Genomic DNA, 17,622 nt, shown 5'->3' on the forward strand with positions numbered 1-17,622 from the left:
CTCCCACCCCACTGTCCTGCTGGTAATAGCTTATCTAAAGTGATCATCAAAACCTGGATTTGTGCTGGAAATGGCCCAACTTGATGATCATTTTAGATAAGCTATTACCAGCAGGACAGTGGGGTGGGAGGAGGTATTGTTTCATATTCTCTGTATGTATATAAAGTCTGCTGCAGTTTCCACGGTATGCATCCGATGAAGTGAGCTGTAGCTCACGAAAGCTCATGCTCAAATAAATTGGTTAGTCTCTAAGGTGCCACAAGTCCTCCTTTCCTTTTTTTGAAGTATGAGAAGCAGCCAAAACAGGGAGTGAAGCATGAAGAGCAGTGGCAGCACAAGCATCATAATCAGCAAACTAAAGCAGCAGGAGAAGCAACAAAAGCTGTAACTGAAGCAGCTGTGCCAGTGGGTATTATGCAAAAAAAAAGTGAGAATATTCTATTTCCCTAGTGCTAGAGGGAGGTAACCTTGCTTCCTTCCTGAATACATGTGAACAAATGAGAAAATACCATTGTGTGGGAATATGGGTCTGCACCTTTCACTTTTTCCCCCTTACAGTCTGAAGTGGGACATTTTCTATAATGGCTTTCAAACATCCTAGGATACTGGGTCAGCAGTCAAATGTAAGTCCAGTTAAAGGAACACTTAAGGTATCCAAGAAGACATAGTTAGCAATTCTAACTAGCAGACTGAGCTCAAAAGTCAGATAGTTTGTCATCCATTGGCCAGATCTGTAGTTGGTAGAAATCAGCATAGGTGCATTTAAGTCAATGGAGCTATGCCATTTTCCCATCATTTGAAAGGATCTGGCCCCTAGATTTTACAGTTAAGTGCAGACTTAAGTTATAAACACAATTGTGACTGAACCCAAGATCGTGGGTGCAAAATTAGGTGTCATGTTTCTAAAATTTGGCTTTATGAGGATGTACCACTTTAAAATACAGGTGATTGTCCAGAATATCAGGGAATAAATTTAGCTTTACTGTAATATTTTAACTGACCCCAGGGGCCCACAGACTAAAATATTAGTAGAATAAGAAGGCATCTCATGCAACATATTGAAGTGGACATTGATAATGTGGAGCATAGAGATAAGTAGATGGAAAGGATTAATGCTACCACTTTTCAACGCTCCATAGTTTCATAAAGTTGAAGACTAGAAGGAACCATCTAGTCTGATCTGTATACCACAGGTCCATTAAATTTAATCTAGATACCTCTGATTTGAGCTAGACGAAACATTTCAGTCTTCAAGAGAAACTGTGCTACAGGGACACCAAGGTGCCACTGATGCCCAAGACTCCTACTACACATTTGAAATATGCAGGCTGAAGCAATTTTGCAAAGTTGTTCCCAGATTATTTTAGAACTTGGATAATAGATGCTACAGCAGAAGCCACAAGGTTAGTTAACTAAGGTCACTGTTAGGCCTATTGCACATGGAAAGCAGTAGAGAGAGGAATATGAAACAGTGGCCATGACATTAACATAAAAAGAATGCTCAACTGGTTGGAAAAAAACCATGCTCAGAGCATAGTTGTCAATGGTTTGCTGTCAGACTGGAGGGCATATGTAATGGGGTCCTGCAGGGGTCTGTCCTGTGTTCAGTATTATTCAACATTTTCATTAGTGACTTGGATAATGGAGTGGATGGTAGGCTTATAAAAATCTGTGGATGACATCAAGCTGGAAGGGTTTGCAAGCACTTTGGAAGGACAAGATTATAATTCAGAATGACCTGGACAAGTTAGAGAGTTACTGAATTTCATCTGTGTGATAAGTGCAATGTATTTCACTTAGAAAGGAAAAAAAAATCAAATGTATAGCTACAAAATGGGGAATAACTGACTAGGTAGTAGCACTGCTGTAAAGGATCTGAGGCTCATAGGGCATCACAAATTGAAGCTGAGTCACTGTAATGCAGTTGCAAAAAAAATAGTTCGGGGTGTATGTACAGAAGTGTCGTATGTAAAACATGGGATGTAATTGCCCTGATCTACTTGGCACTGGAGAGGCTTCAGCTAGAGTAGTGTGTCCAAGTCTGGGTGCCGCACTTTAGGAAAAATGTGGACAAATTGGAAAGAGTCCAGAGAAGAGCAACAGAAGTGATAAGGTTTAGAAAACCTGATTTAATTAAGAAAGGTTAAAAAGGAGGCATATTTAGTCTTGAGAAAAGAAGAGAGTGAGGTGGGACCTGATAATAGCCCTCAAATATGTTAAGAGCTGCTGTAAAGAGAACTGTGATCAATTGTTCTCCACATCTAATGAATGTAGGACAAGTAGTATTGGGTTTAAATCTGCAGCAAGGGAGATTTAGGTTAGTTATTGGGGAAAACTTTCTAACTATAAGGATAGCTAAGGTCTGGAATAGGCTTCCAAAGAGAGTTGTGGAATCTCCATCATTGGAGGTTTTCAAGAATAGGTTGGTCAAATGCCTGTTGGGATGGTCTTGGTTTACTTGGTCCTGCCTCAGGGCAGGGGCTGGACTTGATAACTTTGAAGTCCCTTCTATCTCTACATTTCTATGATTTAATTGGTGTGCATAGTTACACCACAGTGGACAATGTTTTAAAATCAAGACAAGCTGCAGAGAGTTTTGCAGCACTATGACATAACTTTGGAGACCTATTAAAGATTTAGTCTGCATATGGCTAAGTCTTGACCAGATAGGAAGTTGAAACCATCCGAGACTGGAGTCTGTGATGGAAGCCTTGTAAACCATGGGGAGAACACTCACTATCCCAGTATGTGTGAACTGTGCAGCAACCACCAGATCTGAGGCTGGCCATAAGTTTACAGTGGCTGAGCAACTTCCTTGTACTTCTGGATAGCATGCTCTGGAGTGGACTCATGGCATCAAAAGATACTAATAAACCTAATAAAATTTACGAAACAGTCAGAAACAGGGGAAAAGGATGATGGGGAAGACACCAGAGGCATGCACGATTTCAGAGTAGGAATAAGATTCTCCTCCCGCCACACACACTCCAATCGTGTGACTTGTTAGTTAATATGCTTCCCTCACATGAAAGGAACTCTGAACCTGTCTTTATAGTTATTTATTTTTATATATAGTTATTTATATTAATACGGTAGTCAACTTTGCAGCATAATTGTTCCTTATGTTTATACTTTTAAAAATAAACTCAAATATACTCTGTGCAGAAAGTGCATGTAATATAAAATTAATAGAACAAATCAGAAATCTATACATGGAGGTATATAATGTATTGATCACTCAATTCCATTCTCAGATTATTCTCAAGTATCTTGCAACGTGTATTATATGTTACTATGGTCTAGCATACTGCACATTATTTTGCAAACATGAGGAGTTATAACAGGCAGTGCTAAGTTTTACAAGAATGGGTCTGACTGAACTGCTTTTATGTCAGCCTTCACCTCAGCCTGCACTAACTAGAGGAAATTCCAGACACCTCTGTACTGAATAAAGGATGGAATTTTCCAACAAATCCTTCCCTCTACAAAGCCAGGCTACACATCCTGTCCTAATTTGGGGAAGTTCAGAGTCGGATCTAAATTTTGCACCTTGGGCCTATCCTAGTTCTTTCCATGTGTGTATAAACAGTGGCATGGTCAGAAAGTAGAGTGCAGAGGAAGGTAGGGCAAAGGTTCCTGCTAAAGGGGCTGAAATCAGCCTAACTTAAAGGGACTGCTTTAAGTAAGGGCAACCACCCCAGCATTCTCTTTGGCCCCACTCCTGCTCCTCCCAGAACCCAGTCCCTATTTCAGTTTGTGATCATAGACAGCGAAGAGCTTCTTAGGGCACCCCAGCAAATTGCCTGTGCCAGGGGAATTCTCCCCAATCATTGTGCCATCTTTTTTACAGACCTTATAAGTCACCAGAGCAGCATACAAGGACCAGAGTGGGAAGCAGAACCATTCCTATAGTTCATATACATTTCATACATTTGTATATGTTCCTATTAACCAAATCCTAGGTAGCCATTCATTTTCACTTGTAGAGTGTTTCTGGCAGTCTGAATGAGATGACTACAAGACCCTGGTAATAGTTCACCATGAGAATTTGCAGATAAACTCCAAAGAGAAAGAATATTGAATTTAATAGAAGCTACAAGTTCACTGATACTAACTTTAAACGATACCCAAAATTGAGATCTCATGAATAGTAAAATCATAATTGAACACATTTTCTTCTTCCCCATAATGAGCTGAAAGATCTTTGTGTAATATAAACTATCTGTATATATAAAGTCTGCTGCAGTTTCCACGATATGCATCTGATGAAGTGAGCTGTAGCTCACGAAAGCTTATGCTCTAATAAATTGGTTAGTCTCTAAGGTGCCACAAGTACTCCTTTTCTATCAGCCCAGTGTTATGTATATTCCCATTATGAGTCCATTCTGCAAACCTTATAAAAGCTGAATTTCTAATAATCTCAGTGAGGATTTATGTACCTGGAAAGTTTGCAGGAGTATGAACTAAGACAAAATCCTGACATGTTCAGTGCCATGTGTGTCAAAATACATTTCACCATATAAGATTATGTATGTACACGTTTGCATTCTGTCTGAGCACAGATATTGGAACTCATGCCCTTTATTTTAATACAGATCTCAATTATTTATAAACCCTTGAAAATGAACTTGTAAATAGGATTTTAACATTGAGTACAAACTGACCTTTGTAGCATTCACTGAGCAACATAACTGTAGGTATTGAAACATGGGCAAGAAATGACTACTGTTTTTGTGTATCTTCATCAGCAATCCTCTATTAATAGCTCATGTTTTCAGAATGCTGTTCAGTTTCACACAATTAGGGCTGGTCTACCCACAAAAGTTGTACTGCTTTAATGGCAGCAGTATAGTTATAGTAGTACTACCCCACAATGAGTGTGTGGATCCAGTTACAACATTATGAAAGTGCTTATACAGGTAACACTTAATCCTGTATTAGAAGCAGAATAAGCAATTTTAGTATACAGCACCTTTACACTAGTAGAACTGCATCCACTGTAATGGGTTTTATTGGTATATTGGTTTAAAAAAAATCACATCCCTAATCAATATATTTATACCAGTACAAAACTTCAGTGCAGACCAGGCTTTAGAATCAGGGCACAGATTAAGCTATGATTATTTGTTGAAATAAGAAAACAATTCCTGCAGGTCCTCTTTCTTGCGGATTTTACCCCCAATGGCTAGAGTCACCAGCAATGACTGGCCAGTTACAGTTTTCCAGCATATTTGGAATATTATTATAACTCGATTCTTAACTTTCCATATTGATCCAATGCACGGATTGTGGGGCATATGCCATGCCTTTTGGGTTTTGGGTAACAGAATCCAGAAGGCAAGATGTCTAGTTCATAGACAGCTCTTATTGGTGCACCCTAAGGACAGAGACAAACAAAGAACAAATATTACATTTTATACTGCTGGAAAAGTAAGTTACCCTGGCTCCATTCAAGCTACCTTCCAATTACTATTTAGCGTCAGGTCTTGCCTTCCCATAGATTAAATCCAGTTTAGCACTAAGAAGTCCACTCACCTCTGGCTTTGAAAGTTGGTCAGAAACAGAGCCAAGTGAAAGGATTAATCAACTCATATCCAGCCAAAAAGCAACCTAGAGGGATCATTTAGTTATTCCTTTTTCCCCAGCTGTTGTGTGGAGCCCAAGCATCCACTTCTTCCTTTCTGTTATGGAGGAAGATTTAGGATAAAATTACACCTCAGGAAGGAATTTGGAAGAGCTCATATGCTCTGTCACTAGGTGCTTAGTAGAGTTTAGCAGGAAACATCTTCCCCATCCCATGACAATTTTCCCGTCCTGAATAGAGACAAAAAGTTTATCTCAAATGTTTACGGATTGATAATCTGAAAAAAATAATTTAGATCAAGTTAACTTGTAACATTTTGTTTTCATAACTTTAAAATTAAACATGCATATATTTTACTATACATTAATTTTAAATTTAAAGTTGTTTTGAACAAAAACAACATTTTGTTAAAAAACAGCAACAACAACAACACACCACTCAAAGAGGATATGGCAAAAATTTTCAACAAGGGAACAGTTTTGGTTTTGACAACCAGCACTTTCCAACAAAAAAATGTTTAGTTAACAATTCCTGTTCAGCTTTAAGGCATGCCATTATATCTGGTTAAAAGTTTTTCGAAAGACTATTTTTATTTCAAAAAGCCACCTAAAATATATGGAAAATTTGTTTAATTCAAAACTGCAGTTTTTCAAGTAAACTAAATGTTTGTCATGAGAAAAACAAAAATATTCCATTTTTTCCTCATTGGATTTTTCTCCCAGTTTAGAAAAGGGGGTACAGAAAATAAAAGGGGGAAATGAAAACAATTTATTTTTTTAAGTTTTGCTTTGTTTCACCAGAAAACAAAATTCAATGAAATGTTGTCTTGAATTTTTTCAAAGATATCATTTTTTGTTCAGTCCTACTTGACTCATCAATAAAAAGATGAAATTCACCTTTTTCTGTCCCTCTGTACCAAGCTGTGCAAGTGGATAGCAGGAAGAGTGCAGACACACCTATATAATGGGTCTCTGCACTGGCATCAAAGCAGCAAGCAGGGAAGACAAAAATGCAGACTGAAGAAAGGCAAGGGAAGGAGCTGCTGAGTGATATTTACATGGATCTAGTGCTCGAACAACTATGCAGTGGTTATGGAGACGGGGCTGGAATAACAGCTGTTTCGGTTTAAACAGCAGCCCCACATTCTGATCCAGACTTGGAGGTAGAGCAGATTTCATCTGCCCAAGCACTCTGCACTCCACCCACATGGAGCCTGGACAGTTGCACTTCATGCCAGTGAGTGAATTCCTCCCTTGGAGAAGAAGTAGCATAATTAATAGTTTTTAAATGTGTGCTAGTGATGTCACCTGCTATGTACAGTTTATTACAACAGTTATCTGGCCCCACTGAAGTCAATGGGAGTTTTGCCACTGACTTCAATGAGGCAGGTTTTCACTCAAAGTCTCTTCTGCCTATGTGTAAAGTCTTTGCAATATTTGAAAGCCACAAAGACTTTTTTCTTTCAGAATAATTTGAAAAGTTCACAAAAGCAGGTATTTTAATATTTGCTTTGAAATTAGATTTTGAATCATAATTCTGGACTGCATGCTTCTGCCTACAGTATAAATAAAAGCATGTTTATTGTCTGGATAGATGGAAATGTAGAGTATTAATTACAAATCTGATTTTGCACTGGATATCAATCCTTTTGCTACAGGCACGAATATGAAATTAAGTGGTAGAAAATGTTTACCACCCCATTTTATACTACGCTTTATAATTATATAGCAGCACATAGATGAGAATGCCTGGCAATGATTCCCTATAAATTCCATTTCTGAAATCTTGCCAAAGAAAGGATCCACTCGATCCAGTCAATTGCCTTCCAGTCAATCACTGAGCCCTGCTGTTTTGTTTTACCTTCAGGAAACATTTATAGTAAATTTATTGTGCTATCATATCTTCCTTTATCTTCATTGTTTTTCCTGTCTGACATTCAGCAGATCCCTACTAGTGACAGGGAACTTAGAAGGGGGTCAAAGCAGAAACCATTTTAGATTTTGATACAAAAAAAAAAACACCTTTAAAAATATAATCTGTATTAATTAGTGTCCATCAGGATTTTTAATCCACTGAATTGTCCCTTCTAACTTTTTACTTTTAAGCATTCATTCCAGCAATGCATCAGATTTGTTGTTTACTTAACAGTAGAAGCATTTTAGATAATTTTTGTATTGTTTTATTGATCTGTTACACTTATTTCATCCTGCTTATTCTCATTTTTATATAGACAGAAGTTTTTTTGTTTATGCTGTAGTAGCAAAGCTCCTAACTATAATCTTAGCTGTTCTTAGTGTTGCTTTAAAAACAATAACAACAACAAAACAAAGACAAGACAATTGATATTCATTTTGCCTTTTGATTTGTGTCCCATGGATTAACATCAGTATAAGGAAGTTCATTTGTTAGTAAAAAAGTATCAGATTCATTTAATCTTCTGCATCTCTCAGGTTTACAATCTCAGAATCATGTTTGACTCCTTCCTCTCATTCTTGCCACATATCTGGCCATCACTAAACCTTTTCACTTCTTTTCTACACGATTAACAAAACAAAACAAAAAACCAAGCCCCTCCCAATCCCCATGAAGCCTTCTTTTGTCCTGGAAGCAAAAACTCTTGTCCATACCCTTTTTATTTGCCATCTCAACTATTCAACTTCAAGTCTTCCCAAACCCTCAATCAAAATCCTTCCCCAAACCCCATTCGTGCTAATCCAGAGTGTAACAGCCAAAGTTATCTTCCTTGGTAGTCAAACAATATCAAATGCTCTTTAAATAGCTCGATTGGCTTCCCATCATTATCATTTTTTAAATTTTTGGTCTGACCTTTGAGGCCCAGTAGAATTTACCTATGGCCTACATAAATCATGTGCCACTCGCCCTCGGTCTCCCAGTGTTGCTAGCATCAGCACCTCCTTTGTTTCCTTCTCCCACACTCCTTTCTCCAAACCTTCTGCAGTGTTGATTCCTAAGCAAAGATCTACCTCCAAAGCTGAGTTTGCTAGGTCACCAATCTTCTCCCCCTCTATGTAATTCCTAAAGGAGTATGAAATCCTGGCTCCATTAATGTTAGTGGCTAAATTCCCATTGACTTAAGGGGGGCAGGATTTCACCATCACTTCTGTGTGGTATACATTCAACACAACTGAAAAATAATTAGTTCAGAAATGTATATATAGATATTTAAGGTAACCATTTCATCTTGCCTTTCTCTCTATTCTAGACTGTACTGTGAATGTTATTATTAACATTATTAAATGTTACTATTACATTAGTGTCTAGGGGATTTAATCATGAACCAGAGCCCCATTGTGCTGTATAAACACATAAATGATTCTTTCCTGAATGATCTTATCATCTGGGCATAAAATCAGACACACCTGGTGGAAAGAACAAACAGACCCAGGGAGCACAAGGAAACAGTAAGGTCATACTTGCCAGGGTAATAATCAGGGGGTCTCAGAAAAGCAACTGCCGAACCATTGTCAGGATGTTGTAGGCATCATGGCAGAGGAGAATTTTAAGTAGAATGAAGGAGGTGGCTTTGCACATGTTTGTGGGGGTACTCCATAATGGGCAACATGGAACAAAGAATGAAGATGCTTGTTTGAAAGTTTACTACATACTGTGGGCAATAAAGTTTGGCATTGCTGACATGTCAATTAAATGTTTTAGAGAGGATAGGTAGGATGGGGATAGACTCTGAAAATGCCTTGAAAATGAAGACAAGGAGTTTGTTTGATGCAATGGCAAAAAGGAGACGATGGAGGGACACAAAGAGAGGGGTGACATGGGTCAAGTGATGAGCTAGTAAAAAGGATCCTTGCCGCAACTTTTTGGATGGATTCAGTGGGACAAGATGGGATTTGTCAGAGCCAGAGAGGAGGAGGTTGCAGTAGTTGAGACACAGGACGCGAGTTTTAGTTGTGTGGATGGAGAGGAAAGATGGATCTTAGTTGTAATGTAGGAAGCAACAGGAGCAAGGTATAGACACAGACTGGATCTTATTGATAATAAATACAAACAAAACAAAAATCAATGTATTGGTCTGATGTTTTGTGAATTCCAAAGAAAAGAGTATAGTCACGGATGCATGGTCAGAAAGTGTTATCTATCCAATGAAGCAGTGAGGTTTCTGCAAAATTCTATCCAACAAGGCCCTGATCCTGAAAAGACTTAAGCAAATGCATAATTCTACACATATGAATAGTCCTATCTAGGCTTAAGAGTACAAACTTTATCTCTGTCTGAAGAGATACATTTTTGCTTGTCTTTCCTTTGTCAGTCAGTCCCAAATCTGTTGTAAATTTAGTTCTCAGAAGCAGGAGTAAGAGAGTAGACTAAAGTGGCCTGTTCTGTAAACTAAGTAAACTTCTATTAAAACAGTATCTGTCTCAAGTGAAAAAATACTGGTAAATGGTTTAGGTTTGTTTATTTAAACAAATTCTGTGGTGTCTGTTTTTATTTATTATGTATAACATAATAGCAGTAAGACCAAAAAAACAAAAGCCGCCCATTTGCAAAAGACCCAGGATGCTGTACAAGGCTATTGCCATGAAGATAAGCCCACTGTACTTGTCAGACATGTCACTTTTTAAGGTATCATCATAGTAGCAAATCTAGTTAGTGGAGTGGATGGCATTGTGGTCCAGCTTGTACAGAAAGCTTATATACCTGCTGAGCAAGTTTAAGCACCTGCTTTGGAGGACAAACCCCTATTCTTCAACTCATGTCACAGTTATTTCTGTGCAGGATTAAACCAGTATTGGCATCACCTTTATGACTTTTCAAAACAAGAGTATATACCCTTTGTTTATAAATTGAGTCATAAAGACCTTTTACCAATCATTTCTGGTATTTAGTTTTCTTTTTTAAATAAGTTTGCCTAAATGTAATATCCAGTTATCCCTTGCACATGCATCTGACGAAGTGGGTATTCACCCACGAAAGCTTATGCTCCAATACGTCTGTTAGTCTATAAGGTGCCACAGGACTCTTTGCTGCTTTTACAGTTATCCCTTGGTAGTCTCCAAATGTCTCTACTATAACGAAGACAAACAGTTTTATTTATGATAGTCCTTTGGAGACTCCAACAAATGCACACAGTCAAAATTATTCAAGACATAATAATACAAGATACTAGTACAGCAACTTGAATGGATAAACTTGATGTCATGCAGAAAAGAAATGGACTGGACATGAGTGTTATATACCACACCATGACAGACATGTTATTTTAATCCCTCTGCATAGGAAGTCAGATCTTCTCAAGAAGCATCCCATTGCTATCATCAACATGCATCATGACCACAGGTACCAGTGAGATAACATTATCCGTTTTTGCAATGTGAAGCATAGTGTGTCACCTCAAATATCTTAAAGGTTCTCTGGGTTATTAAATAGTTTAAGTGTCACAATTTTCCTTAATTTACCTATTCAATAATAGCTGAACTTTATAAGCTTTAGACAAGATTGTTTTGTATTATGTTATATTGGTGTCTGTTAGTATTACTAGAGTTCATCGTGTGTTACTTTAATTATAAAGTTTGTTCTTTCATACTTCATCTTTGAAAATTCACTTGGGTCTGAGCATAAGATGTCTCAGCCCTACAGAATCACTATATGGTTTTTATGTAATTAAAAATGCATTTGAACATTTTAAAAAAAGATTTACAACTTAAAAAAATAAAGTAGAATTTCTTTAAGGTGCTTCCCACCCCACCCCCCAAAAAAAAGTTAATAAAATTTGTCAAGCAGTCATTACATAGTATAGCCCAACCACTGTCAATATTTGTGGCCCTGCTTCAGGAAAACATCGCTATCCAGCAAAGCTATTAAGCACATGCCTAAGTTCCAATGACTTCAATGGGATTTAAGTACATGCTTAAAGATATGTATGGGCTTAGTGTTTTCCTGAACGTGAGTCCTTCTGCTATAACCATTTTATTTTATTTTAAAATGCGCACTACTTTGCATAGTTACAAACTCTTGATTCAGCGCCAAATCCTGCAGTCTTTACTGAAGCAAAACTCCCAATGCCTGAGAAAGAAAGCTTGGATTTGGTACTAGCACAGTATTTACACAGACCAAAATGACTTCATTAAAGTCATCCATTGCCAGATACTGTTTACCTAACGAAGTATGGATGAGTAACAAAATTCCAAGTAAACATTATCTGCGTTGCAAAATTGCAGGGGCAGTTTATTTGGTTAAAAAAATGTTGCTGTTGTTGTTGTTTAAATACACAAGAGTGTTTCAAATTAATCTTGAATTTTGTGAAAGCTTGCCTTTACATAATTTACATTTTGGACCAAAGTTGATATAACAGTGTTTCCCTTGATGTATGTTTTCATGTTATTTAGCCACTAGACTCTATTGTGTGGTAAACTCATGCATTTCTAAGGGAGATTGTTTTCTCTAGAAAGTCATGATTAAAACAAAGGAAAACAAAATTCATGAATTAAACCAGTAATAAAAGCTAAGCCAGTACACACAAGCCACTAAAACATCAAGTTATATATGACAGTCCTTCCTTGTTCTGTTGCACTGAATTTAGATATTGTGGTTCTCCAGCCATGGTATGCATAATTTTACATACCATCTGTTTTACATGTCATATTCCATACGTAGAATGCATAACCTGAATACAATATTTTGATGGATTTGAGCTACATGAATGTTTTTGTTCTTAAATTGATGGGTTATGAGTTAAGAACGATATTCTTCAATTTCTAAGAATTTGCCCTACAAATTAGGATATGACACCATACAATTGATTTTAAAATATAAACATGACAAGAAGTCAGAAGAAAGTCAAGGGTCTTTTTGCTGGAATCCTGGTAAGAATGTTTACAATCTAATTATATGAGCTCAGTAATCTGTCAGTATCAGTCATATGATAAACAAACTGGAAGATTACAAGACTTTATAAATATGTTTCAAAGGAACATACTTTATAGTACATTTTCAGAAGCCTAAATGAAAAATTTAGACAAGAGTAATATCTGGATCAAGCAACACTTTTTCCTCAGCAGATTATACTGACAAGAAGGTTAAAAGTGACTAAAGGAGGTTCAAATGTAGATTCTTCATTTACTAATTTCCTTTCCCACTCCCTACAACCTCTGATCTAGGAACCCCTGCCCCCCAAAAAAAATCACATACACGCTTCATTTATGGATAAACCTAAAATACCAATGAGTATACACCTTTCTAATTTCAGAAACCATACACAAATGTTTGAAGTATCACTTGGATTTCTTAATGTATATGTGAGCAGTCATTGGGACAAAATCTAAAAAGGTGTATAACACAGCATAGCTGATGGCCTACCAGGGGTTATGCTAAGATTTATGCAAATAAATATCCTTGTTTTCAGAGTTGTGGAATATCCACAACTCCAGATGAAATCAACAGGACCTGCAGTTGCTTAGCAGCTTCGGGGGAGGGGGGGGGGGGGGAGAATCAGGCCAAAGTTTTTAATATGGAAAAATATTCATTATCTAAATAAAAGTAAAATAGTAAAAATAACTTATTGCAATGACTGTCAGTAACTACCAGATAAGACAAGAAAAACCTCAACAAAATTCTGTCTAACTGAGCCCCAAATATATAGTACCTGATTTAAAACAATTTAAATTCAGGATATTACAGTAAAGTTAGGGATAAAAACTGCAGTCTGACATTTAAGTCTGAGCCTCCTCCCCATAATGTGAAGGTTGTAAGAGAAAAGAGAAAGTGACAAAAAGAAAAGCATTTATCTACGTTAAAGCCTTGCCCTCCCCCCCCCCCCAGCTCTAATAGGAACATCTGTCCATAAATAAATATTATGGACACATTCAATTTAATAGCAATTCTGCTGAAAGCATAGAAAAAAGCTGATTGCTAGGACCAGTACCTTGAATTGTATATACAGCATATATGAACTTGACTTTTTTATTAAAAGGGTAACTATAAGAAAATATGGAAAGGTTATTCTTTGCTATGAAGCATCCTATTTCTAACAATTAAATATCTGTAGGCATCTTGGATTACTGGCAATGACCCTGACAGTTGTTAGATATTTGTATAAGGATATTAAGTGTTTTGGAGTTCTTTTTAACATTTTGTAGAAAAGTTAATAAGATCACTATATATAGAGCTTCCACAAATTATTCTTTTGGATGAGAATTGACAAATAGATCTATAAAGTACAAATAACATTCTATCATTTTAGAGTAGGTGAAGAGGATTAAAAAGTGGTCAGGGTATGCAAATGAGAGGGGTTTTTTCTTAAAGGTTTATTAAAGATTTGGGGTCCCATTACTATATTGAACTGCTTCTAACCCTGATACTCCACTATGCAGACAACATTCTATGAACTAAAACTTCCATCTACTACTTTTTTGCATAAAATATGCTTTGTAATCTATATCATGTTCATTTTAATTATTAAGATGCATTCTTGTTTGTGTATATGTTATTCAGGAGTTCTTAAAAATGGAAGAAGAAATAAAAAGTATACAACATGTACTACGTTCCCCCAAGGAGAAGGGGGAACTGTTCAAGAACTGAATATTATGCAACACCTTTCCTTGTGGATATTACATTTCTCTTGTTAATCTCCTGTTCCCACTGCTTACTCTTAGGGTCTGATCCATAGGCTATTGAAGTCAATGGGAGGCTTTGCACTGAGCTAAGTGGGCTTTGGATCCGGCCCCTCTCTGGTTAACAACTTTATAGTAGGGGAGGGGCAGGGGAAGGGGAAAGTAGAGCACTAGAAAAAACAAAACAAAAACAGAACATTCTGACCCCCTGGATATTTTGTGGAAGTCTGTGTATGAAGTGACTCAGTCTCCCTTTTGTTAGCAAACATTTGAAGAGAAGACAATCATTTAGATTTTTCTTCTATGTCCGAATGGAAATCTGCAAGATAATTCTGACACAATGCAGCTAAACATCCCTTTGGTAACAGCTATTCTTATCTTCTTAGAATGAACTTCTTTCACTAATCTCTGCTACTGTACCTCTTTCAGCATGCTCTCTTATTCTTTTCCTTTGAACAGTATTCAGCACGAGCCCTACCCTTCTTTCACTGAAGTCAATGGGAGTTTTGCCATTGACTTGAATGGGAGCAAGATCAGACCCAGTATTTCAAATAAACGGAGACAAGATATGCTCCTCATGGTGTTGCTTCTAAAACCAGGAGAAATATTGAAATCGTGTAGCAAAAATCTATTTAAAAGTCTCCAGCAATCACCAGCTTTATCTGTTTCCCACTGCTTTGCCTGACTCGTGGGAAGGAACAAACAGCCCCCTTGCTCTAGAGAGTCTGACATCTGACAGCCGGAGGTACCAGCGATCTGAGAGGAGTCACCAGGCACAAACCTCTAGTTGGGTGCAGCCAGGCACTAATTTGATATCAACCATTTTGCAAATATTAAAGCTCCCTTACGGGAACAATATTTTGCAGCCAGAACCCGCTACGAAGCACATAATGGAGAGATATGGGCTGGCAGGAAGAAAGGATAGTAGTTGATGAACTCCATAGGCGGCTTCCTTGGGTAAGGGCTGAATTGCCTGTGGTGGGAGTGGGGAAGACCCACGCTGGGACCCAGGCGACAGGAGGCGCGATGCCACCTACCCCAGGAGCGGAGCCTCTCCCACCGCAGGTTACATTGGCTGGCGGGAGAACAGACCCTCTCACTCCCCTTCTACAGCTCTGAATCGCATCACTACTAATATAGGGGTCACTCTAACAGTAACAGTATAAACCACAAGCCTCTGGCAGCCAGATATGGGCTAATTCCTTACAGCAACTCCCACCTGCCCTCGGCAACACAGAGCCCCGTGCCCAGCTCCAGCCTTATCCCCAGTAAGGCACAGAACCAATGGTACCCAGCAGAGCAATGCACAGAAACCCTTCAGCAGGGCACGGAACCAATCCCACAACTGTACCCAGAGCAAGGCACACAGTCTGCAGCAACGCAGACCCCCTACAACTGTACCAGAGCAATGCAGAGAACCAACCCCTCCGAAAAACTGCACCCCGGCCAACTCTCACAATGCCCCCACTGTACCCAGAACAAGACAGGGAAGCCCCCACACGGCACGCCCACAGAACCCCCAAAGTGCCCCCCAAAGACATGCACAACCCCCACACAGCAGGAGCCCCAGCAACACACAGGAGAACCCTCCTGCGGTACCCGGCGCGATGTCCGAGAGATCCAGCCCAGCCGCGGGAAAGTCCTTCTCTAAAGCTTCACCTCAGCATCACCTCAGCCGCTTCCTCTCGCCCCCCGCCTGGCCGCGCGTGCGGTAAGCCCGGGCACCGCGAGCGCTTAGCCCAGCAGATGCTGGCAGGGGCAGGCTTCCTGCTCGTCACCACCACTTACCGGGCACCCTGAGAAGCCGGCGGGGGGCAGCGGGTCGGGTTTCGCCGTTCAGCAGCCAGGGCTCAGCCCCGCGCGGGAGACCCCGGGAGCGAGTGGATCTGCGGCGTGTGGGAGAGAGACACTCACACGCACTGCTGGAGACGGGGCGGGGGCGCGGGGAGAGACGCGGAGTTCAGGACGCGTTTTCTGCACACCCCAGAGAGGCTGGGGCCAGGTGCAGCAGGGCGCGCGCCCGCGGCGCGGGCACAGCGGCGGCAGCAGCAGCCCCAGTCCCTGCACTGCCCGTCCCCTGTGCCCGGGAGCGGCGGCAGCAGCCGCAGGAGATGCAGCCCCCCAGCCTCACACAAACTCTCTCGCTCGCTCCCCCGGCTGAAGAGCCCCACTCCCCTGCCTTCCCCGGCTGCGGCGGGAGGCCGGCGTGGCAGAGGAGGTCCAGCCTCCGTGGCTGTGAGGGAGACCCGGCGGCTCTCCCGCAGCGCCCCCTCTACCTCCCCCTCCCCCCGGCCAGTGAGGGGCGCCCCGCAGCTGCCGCCGCCCGTGGATGTGCCCAGCTGGGCGCGCGAGTCTCTGGGCCCGGCGCACGGAGCAGCCCCCGCCCCCCGGAGGTCACAGCCGCGCAGGCTGGGAAGCGCAGCGCGGGTGGCCCCCGCGCAGACACACAGGCGCGACCCGGCCGCTGCTCCGAGGGGCCCGGGCCTGCCTCAGCCACGCACTGGGCACCCCGGCGAGGGTGCAAGCATGCCCTAGGGGACCCGAGCGGGGAGGGGAGCGCGGCTCGGCAGGCGGGGAAGGAGCGGCCGGGGCGCTGCTGCTTGCTTCTGTGAACTGTTGCCGGATATTTCCACTGCAGCGTAAGGAAGCGGCAGCATCGCCGAGACAGCTTTGCCATACCTGATTTGATGCCTGCACCGCCCACCCTCAGCTCACCTTCTTCCCAAACGGAATGATGGGCTCAGGAGTTAGGTGCCATGGTTTACTTCCTGCCCCATTAAAATATTTTCCCCAGGCTAGGGGGAATGGTTTAAAACCCCAGACACCCCCGTTCGCAGGAGAGGGAAAAATAGCCACCGTCAAGTTGTTTCCTTGTTGATTTGCATTTTAAGCTCGACTGCTGCTGCCGGTCCTATTATAGAGTCTCACTAGTGTTCCCCAGCGGGCATACCAGGCTGAAGAGAGGCAGCTACACCTTGTCTAACTGGAGTTTTCTCCAGATGATCTGCTCTAAAACTGTCCTACCCTTGAGATTGGGGGAGGGGGGGGGCTTTTGAATGCGAGTTTGGGATGGAAGTACTGAGCTTTTTTTTTTTTTTTTTTTAAACTACTACAGCATTTAGGAGTTTCAACTATTGTCTCTGAAGGTATACCTTTTGGTTTTTCGTCATTGAGGGAAGGTGAAGGGAACTAGGGTAAACTGGATAATTGCAAATGAGAAGTTGGAAAGTGGTCTCATGAAGGTATGAACTGGTTCATACATCTGTGAGCAGGCTGGTGGCCAATCACTGAGAAAAGGATTGGGCCCAAAGTATCTCAAGTAGCAGAAAATACCAACTGAGGGCCTGATTCTTCTTGGGCCTTTACTTGTATAGTTATTTGCACCAGTACAAAGTGGCAGGTTTCAGAGTAACAGCCGTGTTAGTCTGTATTCACAAAAAGAAAAGGAGTACT

The 17,622-nt window shown here is 40.6% G+C and overlaps 1 protein-coding gene across 16 annotated transcripts in view; it reads right to left on the bottom strand.

Annotated features, from left to right (window-relative positions):
* The window catches only part of HS3ST5 (heparan sulfate-glucosamine 3-sulfotransferase 5), a 268,625-nt gene extending 251,526 nt beyond the window's left edge, over nucleotides 1–17,099 (bottom strand). For 7 of the 16 annotated variants that reach the window (XM_078852173.1, XM_078852172.1, XM_073337105.2 and 4 more), the window contains exon 1: nucleotides 15,958–16,339. The gene's annotated coding sequence lies outside the window, so the exon portion shown is untranslated. Of the gene's footprint in view, nucleotides 1–15,768; nucleotides 15,917–15,957; nucleotides 16,340–16,848 lie in introns of those variants that run through there. The other 9 variants (XM_073337106.2, XM_078852168.1, XM_078852169.1 and 6 more) reach the window with 5 other exon arrangements.
* Between the last annotated feature and the right edge of the window lie 523 nt (nucleotides 17,100–17,622).

Source organism: Lepidochelys kempii, chromosome 3 (genome assembly GCF_965140285.1).
Source record: "Lepidochelys kempii isolate rLepKem1 chromosome 3, rLepKem1.hap1, whole genome shotgun sequence".
Classification (NCBI taxonomy): domain Eukaryota; kingdom Metazoa; phylum Chordata; order Testudines; family Cheloniidae; genus Lepidochelys; species Lepidochelys kempii.